The following is a 15,513-nucleotide window of genomic DNA, read 5'->3' as shown; positions in this document are numbered from 1 at the left end:
ACATTGTAACCATTGCAACAGCACCTTAGGCTACTGGGATGTGAAACCTACTTCCACATCTTTTTTTCTTTCTTGTTAATTCTCACCATGCTTTTTTTTTTTTTTTATCCTCATCCGAGGACATTTTTCCATTTTTTGTACAGACAGAGTGGGAGGGAGAGAGAGAGGGAAACATCGATGTGAAAGGGCCACATCGAGTGGCCGCCACCCGCACGACCACCCAGGGCCGGGGACAAACTGCAACCGAGGTACATGCCCTTAGCGGGAACCGAACCCGGGTCTCTCCGGACCGCAGGCGGACGCTCTAACCGCTGAGCCAAACTGGCCAGGGCTCACCATGCTTTTTTTTAAAGAGTGGAAGGTGGGGAGTGGAGCGGAAACATACTTCAGTATGAGAGAGGCACATCAATTAGTTACCTCCTGCCCGCGCCTGGACCAGAGCTGGGGATCAAACATGTGACCCTTTGATCTGCAGGCCAGTGCTCTAACCACGGAGAAACACTGGCCAGGGTTACTTCCACATCTTTATTACACCAACGGTGGTATCGTGGGCCAGTTACTTAACCCCTCAGAACCTCAGTTTCCTTATTTATAAAACAAAGATAATATGAGTACTTCTCTCACAGTGAGGTTTAAATGAAATAATTTGTGTAAAGTGGCTAGCACAGGACCTGCCACCCACTAGGTACAACTTGTCAAGTAGTTGTTAGATATTTCACTTCTGCCCATGAATGATTAACTGCTACAGGAATTGATTGCCCTCCTGTCGTAAACAACAAGAAAACCAGACAAAATATATGAAACCACAGTTTCAGACATTGGATAACAGGCAGCATGAGTCTGTGATCACTATGAGAAGGGAAGAAACAAAGTGAACCACACAACTGTCCCAGTCTAATGCCTGGAGGCATTTCCAGGCTAGCACAGGGAAAAGCAGCTAAAACAGAGCTTGGCGTTCTTAATGAATTGAGAAAGAGAATAGAGTCTGAGGAAAGTGAGATAGAATACTGAAGAAGTCAGAGCTGCATAGAGAGAGAACACCAGATAGCTGCAAAGAGATTACCTTAATTTTTTTATTGTATAGTGATTGCTCATGGTATGAGGTAAAACTCCTCAAGGCCCAAAAAGAACCTTCAGAAAGCAAGTGACTGAATAATTTACACAACTCACAATTTATATTCCCACCAGCCACAGTAGAGAGACACTGGGTAGAGACCAAAAGGATCACACCTTAGTAGTGGGACTAATTTAGTCCCAGGATAAAGGCCTCCCTGGAGCTACCATAAAAAATTATAAAGCTGTCCAGCCCGTGTGGCTCAGTGGATGAGTGTTGTCCAATGGATTGAGAGGTCCCGGTTCAATTCCTGCTCAGGACACATGACTGGGTTGTGGGCTCAATCCCCAGTAGGAAGCATACGGGAGGCAGCCAGTTGATGTTTCTCACATTGATGTTTCTCTCTCTATAAAAAAAAACCAATAGAAACATTTTTTATTTATTTATTTATTTTTTAATCCTCACCCGAGGACATTTTTCCATTTTTTTGTTCAGATAGAGTGGGAGGGAGAGAGAGAGAGAGGAACATCGACGTGAAAGGAACACATCGAGTGGCTGCCACCCGCATGACCCAATCAGGGCCAGGGACAAATTGCAACCAAGGTACGTGCCCTTAGCGGTAATCGAACCCGGGTCTCTCTGGACCCCAGGCTGATGCTCTAACCTCTGAGCTAAACCGGCAAGGGCAAAACTTTTTTTTTTCTTTTTTTTTTTTAATCTTTATTGTTGAATGTATTACAGATGTTCCTCATTTTTCCCCCATTGACTCCCTCCTCCCCACTCCCGCCCCCCTCCTGCCTTTTCCTACACTATTGTCTATGTCCATTGGTTATGCATATAAGTTTTTTGGTTTATTTCTTCCCACCTCCCCAACCCCTTTCCCTTTGAGGTTTTCAGTCTAGCAATGAATTTGTACTTTTTTTTTTTTTTATATTGATTTTAGACAGAGAGGAGGAGAGAGGCAGAGAGAAACACTGATTGGTTGCCTCGTGCCCCAGGGATCAACCCCACAACCCGGGTATGTGCCCTGACTGGGTATGGAACCTGGAACCTTTTGGTGTACTAGAAGGTGCTCCAACCCACGTAGCCATCTTGCCAGGGCTTAACCGGGGGGCTTTTTTTTTTTTTGGTACAAGCCCCTAGCGGGAACCAAACCCAGAACTCTCTGGTCCGCAGGCTGAGCCAAACTGGCCAGGGCCCGGGGGGCTTTTAAATACTACTCATGTCTGAGCCCCCCCCCCCCTTCCAAATTCTGATTCAGTGGAAAAGGAGGCAGCTCCTAGGGGATTTTAATGTGTGGTCTGAGATTTGAAGCACTCTACTCTTGCTGGCCGAAACAGGCTACTCGGTGACATCCAAACTCTCTCCCCTCTGGCACAGCGAGACAGACATGGCCCGAGCTCAAGCCAGCCAACAACTTCATCCAGTACGTGAGGGGGCTGGGCAGGTGGGCTCAGGAAAGGTAAGCTGGAGCGGCTCTTACTGGCTCACACTTTGTTGCATGTTCAGTAATGTGCAGCCCGGACACTGGGAGCTTGAGGTCAGCCATTGTGGGAGCATTTACTCCCAGTAACTGGCAGTCGCTACCACCAAGGCTCTTCCTTGCTTTCCTCAAGGAGCAGGTTTCTGTGCACCTGGCGCTCTGGAGGCTGGGGAACTCCTGCACGGGAGAGCATTGAAAAGGAAACACTTGCATTCCATGTGGGCCTGCAGACTTCAGTAGGCTTCCATGTTCTGAAGAACTGGGCAGACTTTCCTAAATCCAACAGACTCTGAATTTGTACTTCTTAATCCCCTCACCTTTTTCACCCATTCCCCCAAACCTCATCCCATCTGGCAAACAACAAAATGTTTTCTGTATCTATGAGAATGTTTCTGTTCTGCCTGTTCATTTTGTTTGTAGATTCCATTGTCGACAGATATGTATTCATTGCCATTTTGTTTGTTCATACATTTTATCTTTTTCTTCAAAAAGACCCTTAATCATTTCATAGAATAACGGTTTGGTGGTGATGAACTCTTTTAACTTTTTCTTGTCTGGGAAACTCTATATGGCCATCGTTTCTAAATGACAGTTTTGCAGGATAGAGTAATCTTGGTTGTAGGTTCTTGCTTTCCATCACTGAATATTTGTTGCCACTCCCTTCTGGCCTGCAAAGTTTCTTTTGAGAAATCAGCTGATAGCCTTATGGGAACTCCCTTGTAGGTAACTAACTGCTTTTCTCTTGCTGCTTTTAAGATTCTCTCTTTGGCGTCGGCCTGTGGGTCCGGAGAGACCCGGGTTCGGTTCCCGCAAAGGGCACGTACCTCGGTTGCAGTTTGTCCCCGGCCCTGGTAGGTTGTGCGGGTGGCAGCCACACAATGTGTCCCTTTCACATCGATATTTCTCTCTCTCTGTTCCTCTCTCTCTCCCTTCCACTCTACCTGAACAAAGAATGGGAAAAAAAAAAAAAAAAGATTCTCTCTTTGTCTTGAACCTTTTGCATTTTGATGATGATATGTCTTTTGGTGTGGGCCTCTTGGGGTTCATCTCTGTGCTTCCTGGACTTGTATGTCTGTTTCCTTCACTAAGTTAGGAAAGTTTTCTGCCATTTTTGTTTCAAACAGGTTTTCAATTTCCTGTTCTCTCTCTTCTTCTGGCATCCCCAAGATGCGAATATTGGCATGCTTGAAGTTGTCCCAGAGGCTCCTTACACTATCCTCATTTTTTTTGCATTCTTTTTTCTTTTTGCTGTTCTGATTGGGTGTTTTTTGCTTCCTTATATTCCAAATCAATGGTTTGCTTCTTGGATTTACATACTCTACTATTGAATCTGTGTAAATTATTCTTTATTTCAGTTAGTGCCTTCTTTATTTCTGACTGTGCATCCATCATTTCTGACTGGTGCTTTTTGATGCTCTTGAGGCCCTCACTGAGTTCACTGAGCATCCTTGTTAGCAGTATTTTGAACTCAGCATCTGTTAGGTTGCTTATCTCCATTTCGCTTAGTTCTTTTCCGGGAGTTTTATTCTGTTCTTTCATTTGAGACCTGTTTCTTTGTCTCCTCATTTTGGCTGCCTCCCTGTGTTTGTTTCTGTATATTACTTAACAAGAGGTATGGGGCTATCTGAGACCAGATGCTGCTTGTTTGAAAGAATTTAGGAAAACCTGAAGCAGGATCCAAGATAGGCCAATCCTATGGTTAAGCAACTGGCAACAGCTTGGGTGGGCCTGAAAGTTGGGTGGGGCGGGGCCTCAGGGAATTACTAGGGCAGGGCTACCAGTGTGAACCAGGTTTCTGGAGTCCCAGATATAGCAACTGTCTGCCGCCTCAGGGACGGGCTCATCAAAGGAACAAAGGCCTCTAACAGCACGCCTGTCATGGAGAAAGCCCCCTCTCCAGCCCTCGTTCCAGTGCCAAACAGCTCAGTTCTTCCCTGTATGTCTCTGGTGCCCCTCGAGCTGCCTCCCCTTCAAGCTTAGAGGGAGGGAGTCTGACAAGTCTGTGTGTGAGCCCTTTAAGGAGCTGCCTGGGGCTTCAGCCGCGTCAGCTTCCCTGAGCCTCAGTTCCCGCTGGTTTTTCCAGCCAGAATTTATGGGGACTTCTCTTCCTGGCACTGGAACCCTGAGCCAGGCCTCTGATGTGGGACGGGTACCCCTCAGTCTTCAGGAAAGACCTTCCCAGCCGAGGTGTCCTCCTGATTTTTATCAGCTACACGTGGGTGTGGGACCAGCCCGTTGCCCCTCCTACCAGTCTGGATGCGGCTGCTGTTTTAATTCCGTAGTTGTAGGACTTCCGTTCATCTTGATTTCAGGCAGTTTTGAATGATGGTTGTTCTGTAGTTTAGTTATAACTTTGATGTGGTTGTGGGAGGACGTGATACTGCGTTTATCTACGCCGCCATCTATCTATCTTTCTTTTCTTTTCTTTTCTTTTTTAAGTATAAAGCAGCCTGGCTGGTGTGGCTCAGTGGATGAGCGTTGACCCATACACCAAGAGGTCATCAGTTCGATTCCCAGTCAGGACACATGCACAGGTGGCTAGTTGATGTTCTCTCTCATCGATGTTTCATTCTCTCTTTCCCTCTCTCTTCCTCTCTCTCTAACATCAATTAAAAAAACAGCCCTGGCCGGTTTGGCTCAGCGGTTAGAGCGTCGGCCTGCGGTCCAGAGAGACCCGGGTTCGGTTCCCGCTAAGGGCACGTACTTCGGTTGCAGTTTATCCCCGGCCCTGGTTGGTTGTGCGGGTGGCAGCCACTCGATGTGTCTCTTTCACATCAATGTTTCCCTCTCTCTTCCTCTCTCTCCCTCCCACTCTATCTGTACAAAAAATGGAAAAATGTCCTTGGGTGAGGATAAAAAAAAAAAAAAAAAAAAAAAAAAAACTCCCCCTGGCCGGTTTGGCTCAATGGTTGGAGCGGCGGCCTGAGATACAGAGAGACCCGGGTTCAGTTCCCGCTAAGGGCATGTACCTCAGTTGCAGTTTGTCCCCGGCCCTGGTTGGTCGTGCGGGTGGCAGCCACTCGATGTGTCCCTTCACATCGATGTTTCTCTCTCTCTCTCTTCTTCTCTCTCCCTCCTGCTCTATCTGAACAAAAAATGGAAAAAAGTCCTCGGGTGAGGATAAAAAAACAAACAAATAATAATAACAAAAAACTCAATTACGTAAAATTTCAGAAACTTTATTTTATTTATTTATTTATTTATTTTTATCTTCACCCAATGACTTTTTTTTTTTTTTTTTTTTCATTTATCTTCAGATAGAGCAGGAGGGAGAGAGAAAGAGGAAGAAAGAGAGAGAGAAACATTGATGTGAGAGAAACACATTGACTGGCAGCCACCCACACGACCCCAACGTATGTGCCCTTAGTGGGAACCAATCCCGGGACTCTCTCGTCTGCAGGCCAATGCTCTAACTGCTGAGCCAAACTGGCCAGGGCAAATTTCAGAAGGTTTAAAAAAAAAAATAAGTATAAAGCAAACCTTGGAAGGATCCTACTGATCTGTAAGTTACTTAACTGCACTCTAGACTAAAACTAAACATTCTTTAAATGATAACAATAAATTTCAATATTCAGTAACATGTCACAAAGCTCTGCGTTTAATTTTGAATTATCAGGTATGCCAAAAAATAAAAAATAAAAGAATAATATGACTAATAATCTGGGGTGGAAATCAATGAATAGAAACAAACCAAGAAATGACAATATTAATGGAATTAATTTAAAAGGACCATGAAGCACCTATTATAAATCTTATAAATATGCTTAAGGACATAGGAAAACATGAACATGACATAGGGAGAAATAGAAGATTTATTGAAAAAACAAATGAAACTTCTAGAGATGAAAAATATCTAAAAGAAATAATAACACTAGATGGACTTAACATCAAATTAGACACTGTAGATGAAACAGTGAACTTAAAGACCTAGCAATACAAACCTTTCAAAACTAAGCACAACCCTGGCCAGGGTAGCTCAGTTGGTTGGAGTCTCCATCCCAGACACTGTAAGGTGATGGGTTCAATTCCCAGTTAGGGCACATACCCAGGTTGCAGGTTTGATTCCCCAGTCACAGTGTATACAGGAGGCAGCTGATTGATGTTTCTCTCTCTACCTTCCTCTCTAAAATCAATTAGAAACAAACAACCAAAAAAAAAAAACTAAACACAGAAAGATAAAAGATGGGTGCCTTGCTGAACTACAGGAAATATCAGGCAGTCTACCAAACATATAATTAGGGTGCAGAAAGAGAAAGGGTTGGGAGTACAGAGACCCCAAAAAAAAAATTTGTAATACTTTACTTTATAAGGCAAAAAATTTCCAAATTTGTTGAAAATTATAAAACCACAAATCCAGCAATATGCTACAAACAGAAGAATGGTTAAGAAAACCACATCAATTCCTGGCCAATTTGGCTCAGCAGTTAGAGCGTCGGCCTGCGGTCCTGAGAGACCCAGTTCTGGTTCCTGCTAAGGGCACATACCTTGGTTGCAGTTTGGCCCTGGCCCTGGATGGGCTGTGCAGGAAGCAGCCATTCATGTGTCCCTTTCATATCGATGTTTCTCTCTTTCTCATTCTTTCTCTCCCTCCCGCTCTATCTGAACAACAAATGGAAAAATGTCCTCGGGTGAGGATAAAAAATAAAATAAAGAAAACCACATCAAGGCATATCATAACCAACTTACTGAGAAACAGTGATAAACAGTGATAAAGAAGCACCATATCCACACACAAACGAAGTTAAATGTAGTCATGCAGGCAGAAGAAAATGATGCAATATGGAAATTTGGATTTATACAAATGAATGAAGAACATCCTACATGGTATATATGTGGGTACATATAATAAAAGACATTTTTTCTTATTTTTTAATTTAATTTTCTTATTTTTAATTTAAAAGATTAAAGAAAAGTAGTAACAGTGTATTGTGGGGTTTATAACGTATGTAAAATTAAAATACGTAATAACAGCACAAAGGAAAAGAGGGGAAATGGAAGTATATACTTTTTTTTTTGTATCCTCACCCGAGGACATTTTTCCATTTTTTGTTCAGGTAGAGTGGGAGGGAGAGAGAGGAACAGAGAGAGAGAGAGAAACATCGATGTGAAAGGAACACATCTAGTGGCTGCCACCCGCACAACCGACCAGGGCCGGGGATAAACTGCAACCGAGGTACGCGCACTTAGCGGGAACCGAACCCGGGTCTCTCCGGACCGCAGGCCGACGCTCTAACTGCTGAGCCAAACCAGCCAGGGCTACTTTTATAAGAGCTTTACTCTGTATGTGAAAGGTTATAATATTTGCAGACAGACTGTGATAAGTTAAAGATTACAAATCCCAGCCCTGGCTGGTTTGGCTCGGTGGTGAGAGTGTTCACCCATGGACTGAAGCATCTCAGGGTCAATTCTAGTCAAAGGCATTTACCTAGGTTGCAGGTTCAATCCCCAGCCCCTGTTGGGGTCATGCCAGGAGGCAACCAATCAGTGTTTCGCTCTCTCTATTCCTCCCTCCCTCACTTTCTTCCACTCTTATCTAAAATCATTTGGGGATATATATGCATCCTGGGGTGGGGATTAACAACGACAACAAAAAGGATTACAAACCCTAGAGTGACCACTAAAAAATAAAGAGATTTGCTCATAAGCCAAAGGTGGAGACAAAATCAAATCAAACAATACTCAATTCAAAAGAAGGAGGAAAAACAAAACAAAAATGGGACAAATAAGAAAAAAACATAAGATACTAAATTTAAACCCCAAAATATCAATAATTACATGAAATATGAATAAGTAAACACTAATTAAAAGGAAAATATTGTCAAATTGTATTTTTGTTGTTATTGTTAATACTCACCTGAGGATATTTTTTCATTGATTTTCATTTTATTTATTTATTTTTTTAATTAACAGACTTTATTTATTTTGTATAAAATTATGTGGTGGCCACAGCTGGAGCCTGAGTCCTCTGCACAGAAACTCTGGTGTGGGTCTTTACAAGATGGTCAGTGAATTCCTGACAGGGAGACTTGGTGAACACAGTCTCTTTCCAGAGATCAGGGGTGAAATAACTGTAGGTCTTAAAGATGGCATCAAAGGTGGCCTTGGCAAAGTTGCCCAGGGTGGCAGTACAGCCTCTGGCTGAGGTGTAGCAGTCGTCAATACCAACCATCATCAGCAACTTCTTGGGTACAAGGTCTGAGACTATGCCAGTGCCCCTGGGGCATGGATGGGGCGCACCAGTACAGAGCCACAGACGCCAGTCACCTTGCAAGGGACAGTATGGTTCTTGCCAGTCTTGTTCCCCCAGTAACCTCGCCTCACAGGGACAATAAAGAGCTTGGCTAGGATGATGACCCCACGGATGGCAGTGGCTACTTCCTTCGAGCACTTAACACCCAGACCATCGTGTCCATTGTATTTCCCAGTGGCGAAAGATGCCTTGAAACTGGATCCTCTGGCCAGCACATGTCTGCTTTTGCTCAGGCATAAGCTTCAAAACCTCATCCTTGAGGGATGCCCCCCCTCCCCCCAAAAGTCAATGATCTCAGATTCCTTGATGAACAAGGAGAAAAGATAGATCTCCTCCAGGGACTTGATCTTCATGTCCTTGACCAGATAGCCTAGCTTGGTGACAGGGGTCCACTCCTTGTCCTCCACCTTGCCTCCATGAATTCTGAGGCCATTGGCCGTGGCCCCAACCCCTGCCGTGACCGTGGCCCCGGATGGCAAATCCTCCACGGAAGCCTCCACAGCCTCACATTTCAGGGCCCCTGGGGTCTCTGGGCGCTCCTGCAGCAGTGGTGTCATTTGCCATTTAGTGTCTCCACAGATCCATTTAATTTTAGAGAAAGTGGAAGGGAGGGAGAGAAACATCCATGTGAGAGACACACATTATGTGATTGCCTCCCACACGGGGATCCAACCTGCAACCCAGGTATGTACTCTTGACCCAGGCGTTGCAACAGTGCTATAACCACTGAGCAAAACCTGCCAGGGTTCAAATTGTACTTTTTCATTTTAATTTAACTTTTTTATTTAAAATCTCCTCTTTTTGCTTTGAGCATCCAAAATCTTTTTAATAACAAAGTAGGATCTGGGGTTAGGTTTTGTCGCCAGGGCTGGGTCAGCCTATTGGCCTCTTGTGCACTAGGTAGGGTTTGTTGTGGCTATGAGAGGTTCCGGGGGCCTTGACGAAATACCTGTATAACTCTTGGCCCTTTCAAGGACCAGAAAGCAAGATGGTGCCACAGCCCTTGGGGGAGTCCTGGGCCAGTTGGTCAAAGGTGAGGTTCTTGCCCCCAGCCTTGAGGATACAGCTCCAGGCTTGGCTGCTCACACGAAGTGCACACACCTTCAGTTTGGACACCCCCTGAACACCCACATCATCAGTTATAGTCCCTACAACCAGAGCAGTTTTACCCTCCCTGCCAGGAATCTTTATCTTCTGGATCATCCGGGAAAGGAATAGAGACGGCAGGTTGATACGAATCATGAACAACCTTTTCAGCACCACTTGGTTGAATGTGGAGTTAGTTCGTCTGGCCAAAATCCCATACAGCTTGACCAATAGCCTTAGGTAGATGTCCTGGCTCTTGGACTCCTTGCCCTGAAACTTTCAGTCTTTGTTGTGGCAGATGTTAACTCCCATGATGGTGCCTTCTGCTCTTCCGGGTCCAGAAGGAGCTCCTTCTCTCTTTCTTTTTAAAATGTACTTATTTTAGAGAGAGGAAGGGGAAGAGAAAGAGAGAAAATCTATTTGTTGTTCCACTCACTCTTTCATTCATTGGTTGATTTTTGTATGTGCCCTGATTGGGGATTGAACCCACAATCTTAGGCACATTGGAACAATGCTCTAACTGAGTTACCCAGCCAACACTCATTTTGTATTTTTTTAAAGACTCAAAATACTGTCTGTAAAAAACCTACTTTATTTTATTTATTTATTTATTTATTTTATTTATTTATTTTTATCCTCACCCGAGGATATTTTTCCATTTTTTGTATAGATAGAGTGGGAGGGAGAGAGAGGAAGGGAGAGAGAGAGACAGAAACATCGACGTGAAGGGACACATTGAGTGGCTGCCACCCGCATGACCAACCAGGGCCGGCGACGAACTGCAACTGAAGTACATGCCCTTAGCGGGAACTGAACCCGGGTCTCTCCGGACTGCAGGCCGACACTCTAACCGCTGAGCCAAACTGGCCAGGGGTATTTTTATTTTTAATGCTCACCTGAGGATATTTTCTATTTATCTTCAGATAAAGTGGGAGAGAGAGAGAAACATTGACGTGAGAGGAACACATCAACTGGTTGCCTCCTGCATGACCCCAACCAGGGCTGGGAATGAACCACAACCAAGGTACGTGCCCTTGATGGAATCAAACCTGTAACTCATTGGTCCACAGGCCAATGCTCTAACCGCTGAGCAAAGCTGGCCAGGGCTGTAAGAAACCTACTTTAAATGTGAAGACACAGGTAGGTTAAAAATAAAAAGAGGGAAAAAGGTACACCGTGGCTAATACTATTCAAAAGAAGGCTGAAGTACCTATATTAATATCAGACCAAGTAAATTTCAGAGCAAAGGATATTAGTAGGTATAAGGTGGATCATTTCATAATAATAAAGGGATCAATTCATCAATAGGATCTAATCCTAAATATTTATGCACCTAATACTAGCTTTAAAGCATATAAAGCAAACACTCATGGAACTGAAAGGAGAAATGGAGACATCTACAACTATAATTGGAGGTTTCAGATACTTGTTCTTAAAATTCTCAAAAAATTTTCTCAAAATTCTCAACAAACTAGATCATACATTCTCTACAGGACAGAAACTTGGCTCTTGGCTTAGGGAATGAGTATCCTAAGATACTACAGTGGTTTGTGCACTTTCAGATGGCCACAATACAAAAACACATAACAGTATACTTTCTATTAAAAGTATTAGGGGTGGGATGCACAGTTACCCCCAAAAAGTCTGAAAATGATATTTGACGGGGGTAGGGTGGTATAAAGAAATAAAGGAAGAAAAACACTGAACCTAGTATAGACAGAACCTAGTATAGACTATCTTATATAGTGTGAAAGACTGAATTTTTCTCCCTAAGATCCAAGAACAAAGTAAGGGTATCCAGTTTTCATAATTTCAATCAACATAGTAGTGGACTTGCTAGTCAGCGTGAAGATATATATACAAGACAAAAGTATAAAAAGAAAAAGGCATATAGATCAGAAGGAAGTAAAATGGTTTTTAGTCTCAAATGATGTAATCTATATGGCAAAATCCCAAGAAATCTAAGAAAAAAGCTACAAGAACTAATAAACGAGTTTAGCAAGATTGCAGAATATCAAGTCAACATAACAAAAGTCAATTATATTTCTGTATACTTTCAATGAACCATAAGAAATTAAATTTTGCCCTGGCCAGTTTGGCTCAGCGGTTAGAGCGTCGGCCTGCGGTCCAGAGAGACCCGGGTTCGGTTCCCGCTAAGGGCACGTACCTCGGTTGCAGTTTGTCCCCGGCCCTGGTTGGTCGTGCAGGTGGCAGCCACTCGATGTGTTCCTTTCACATCGATGTTTCTCTCTCTCTCTCTGTTCCTCTCTCTCTCCCTCCCACTCTACCTGAAAAATGTCCTCGGGTGAGGATAAAAAATAAAAAAGAAAGAAAGAAATTAAATTTTAAAAATAATATTATTTATGGTAGAATCAAGAAATCATTAAGTGCTTTGGGATAAATTTAGCAAATATGTAAAAGATAAATACTATAAAGAATTCAATATTGCTGCCTGGCTGGTGTGGCTCAGTGGATTAAGTGTCATCCCATGGATTGAAAGGTCCCGGTTCAATTCCTGGTCAGGGCATATGCCCAGGTTGCAGGCTCCATTATCTCCAGTAGGGAGCATGCAGGAGGCCGCTGATCCGTGTTTCTGTCTCATCTTCCCCTCTCTCTCAAAAATCAATATATGTGTGTGTGTATATAATATATATATATAAAGAAGCCCAGCTGGTGTGGCTCAGTGGATTGAGCATCATCCCATGGACTGAGAGGTCCTGGTTCAATTTCTGGTCAGGACATGTGCCTGGGTTGTGGTCTCGATCCTCGATGGGGAGTGTGCGGGAGGCAGCCAATCTGTCTCTCATCGGTGTTTGTCTCTCTCCCTCTACAAAAAATCAATGAAAACATTTAAAAAAAAAAAGACAGCATTGCTGAGATAAGTTGAAGACTAAATAAATGGAGAAATGTACCATATTCATGGATAGAAGATTAACTATTCAGATATGAATTCTTCCAGATTGATCTATAATTAAATGCAATTCCAATAGGACTTTTTGTAGAAATTGACAAACTGATTCTAAAATGTATATGAGCCCTGGCCAGTTTGACTCAGCAGTTAGAGCATAGGCCTGCGGACCAGAGAGTTTCAGGTTTGGTTCCCGCTAAGAGCACGTACCTCGGTTGCAGTTTGTCCCCGGCCCTGGTTGGGGTCATGTGGGTGGCAACCAGTCCATGTGTCTCTCTCATGTCAATGTTTGTCTCTCTCTTCCCTCTCTCCGTCCTGCTCTATCTGAAGATAAATGGAAAAAGAAAAAAAGTCCTCAGGTGAGGATAAAAAAAAAATGTATATGAAATGCAACGAACTTAGAATCACCAAAACAATTTTGAAAAAGAATAAAGTTGGAGGAGTTATACTTCTTCATTAGTGTATAGCTATAGTAATTAAGTCACTGTGGTAATACAACAGAGCAGTGTTTAGAAGTAAACCTACATATAGGAGTTGGCAAAAGTAGCCTTATAGTTGTGAGTACAGGAAACAGTTTATTCTTGTATTATTATTTAATTATATTATTTTCCATATGAACTATAAACCACCCCCACCCCTACCTCCACCCCCCGTATATACAGTCAACTGATTGTTGACAGAAGTGCCAAGATAATTCAGTAGGAAAAAGATAATTGTTTTTAACAAGTGGTACTGGACTAATTGTCCATATTCAAAGAAATAAAAACATCTATTTTTACTTACACCACATACAAAAAATTTGCTCTTTTAAGTAAAGCATTTACCTAAACATAAAATGTAAAACCATAAAGTTTCTAGAAAAAAAAATATAAGAAAATATGTGTTCTTGAATTAGACAAATATTTTTTAAATCGGACATACACATATACAGAAGAAATTTTAAATAATCAAATTCGAATATTTTTGCTCTTCAAAAGACACTATTAAGTAAATGAAAAGACAAGTCACAGACTGGAAGAAAAGATTTGTCTACCACATATTTGCTAAATGATTTCTATCCACAATAAAGACCTCTTACAACTCAATAAAAAGAAGTTAAACCAACTCAGGTTTTGAACAGGCCAAAGATTCGAACAGATACTTTATCAAGAAAGATAGATTACTGGAAAAGCACATGAAGAAAAAATACAAGGCATCCAAGTTGGAAAGGAGAAAGTAAAATTGTCATTATTCATAGATGGCATGATATTATACATAGAAAACCCTAAAGCCCTGACCGATTTTGCTCAGCATTTAGAGCATTGGCCTGTGAACCAATGAGTTTCAGGTTCGATTCTGGTCAAGGACCTTAGTCACAATTCATCCTTGGCCCTGGCTGGGGTTATACGGGAGGCAACCAGTCGATGTGTCCCTTTCATGTTGATGTTTTTCTGTCTCTCTTCCTCTCTCTCCATCCCACTCTATCTGAACAAAAATGGAAAAATGTCCTCAGGTGAGGATTAAAATATAAATTAGACCCTAAAGACTCCACCAAGAAACTACTAGATTTTTTTTTTTAATAAGAAGCTACTAGATTTAATAATTCAGCAAAGTAACAGGATACAAAATTAACATCCAGAAATTGATGGCATTTTATATGGCAAAGATGAACTCTCAGAAAGAGAAACTAGCCCTGGCTGGTTTGGCTCAACAATTAGAGTGTCAGCCTGTGGACCAAAGAGTCCCGGATTCAATTCCAGGCAAGGGCACATACCTCGGTTGTGGCTAGTCCCTGGTCCCAGTCAAGGTGGTGCGGGTGACAACCAATCGATGTCTCTCTCTCACATTGGTGTATCTCTCTCTCACTCCTACTCTGTCTGAAGATAAATGTTAAAGAGAGAAACTAAAAAAATAATTCCATTTACCATTGCAAGAACAACAAAAATTAAGATGCCTATGAATAAACTTAATCAAGGAGGTAAAAGGCCTGTTCTCAGAAAACTACATGACATTAGAAAAAGAAATATAGAAAGATACAAACAAGTGGAAGCATATACCATGTTCATGGATTGGAAGAATTAACATCGTTAAAATGTCCATACTACTAAAAACAATCTATAGATTAAATGTAGCCCTTATTAAAATACAATATGTTTCACAGATCTAAAACAAATACTCCAAAAATTTATATGAAACCAAAAAAGACCCCAAAATAGCTGCCACAATCTTGACAAAGAAGAGCAAAGTGGGAGGGATCACAGTACCGGATATCAAATTATACTACAAAGCCATTGTAGTCAAAATACCCTAGTACTGGCACAAGAACGGGCATATAGATCAATGGAACAGAACAGAGAACCCAGAAATCTACTCAAGCCATTAGGCTCAATTAATATTTGACAAAGGAAGCAAGAGCATACAATGGAATAAAAAGTCTCTTCAATAAATGGTGTTGGGAAAATTGGAAAGGTACATGCAAAAAAATGAAACTAGATCACCAACTTACTTTATACACGAGAATAAACTCAGAATGGATAAAAGACTTACCTGTAAGTCATGAAACCATAAAAATTCTAGAAGAAACCATAGGCAGCAAATCTCAAACATCTCATGTAGCAGAATTTTCACTGATACATCACCTAGAGCAAGAGAAAAAGAGGAAGAAATAAACAAAAGGGACTACATCACAATAAAAAGTTTATGCGCAGCAAAAGAAACCAGTAATGCCTTGGCTGGTTTGGATCAGCTGTTAC

The 15,513-nt window shown here is 42.2% G+C and overlaps 1 protein-coding gene and 2 pseudogenes across 9 annotated transcripts in view; 1 reads left to right on the top strand and 2 right to left on the bottom strand.

Moving 5' to 3' along the window:
• The window catches only part of KDM3B (lysine demethylase 3B), an 89,085-nt gene that overhangs the window by 49,429 nt on the left and 24,143 nt on the right, over nucleotides 1-15,513 (top strand). The window lies entirely within an intron of this gene.
• Nucleotides 8,470-9,351, bottom strand: LOC118615915 (annotated as a pseudogene).
• On the bottom strand, nucleotides 9,661-10,185 carry LOC118616374 (annotated as a pseudogene).

Source organism: Molossus molossus, unplaced genomic scaffold, assembly GCF_014108415.1.
Source record: "Molossus molossus isolate mMolMol1 unplaced genomic scaffold, mMolMol1.p scaffold_m16_p_4, whole genome shotgun sequence".
Classification (NCBI taxonomy): Eukaryota; Metazoa; Chordata; class Mammalia; order Chiroptera; family Molossidae; genus Molossus; species Molossus molossus.
The sequence above is the reverse complement of the archived record's forward strand: the minus strand, read 5'-3'. Positions and strand labels throughout refer to the sequence as shown.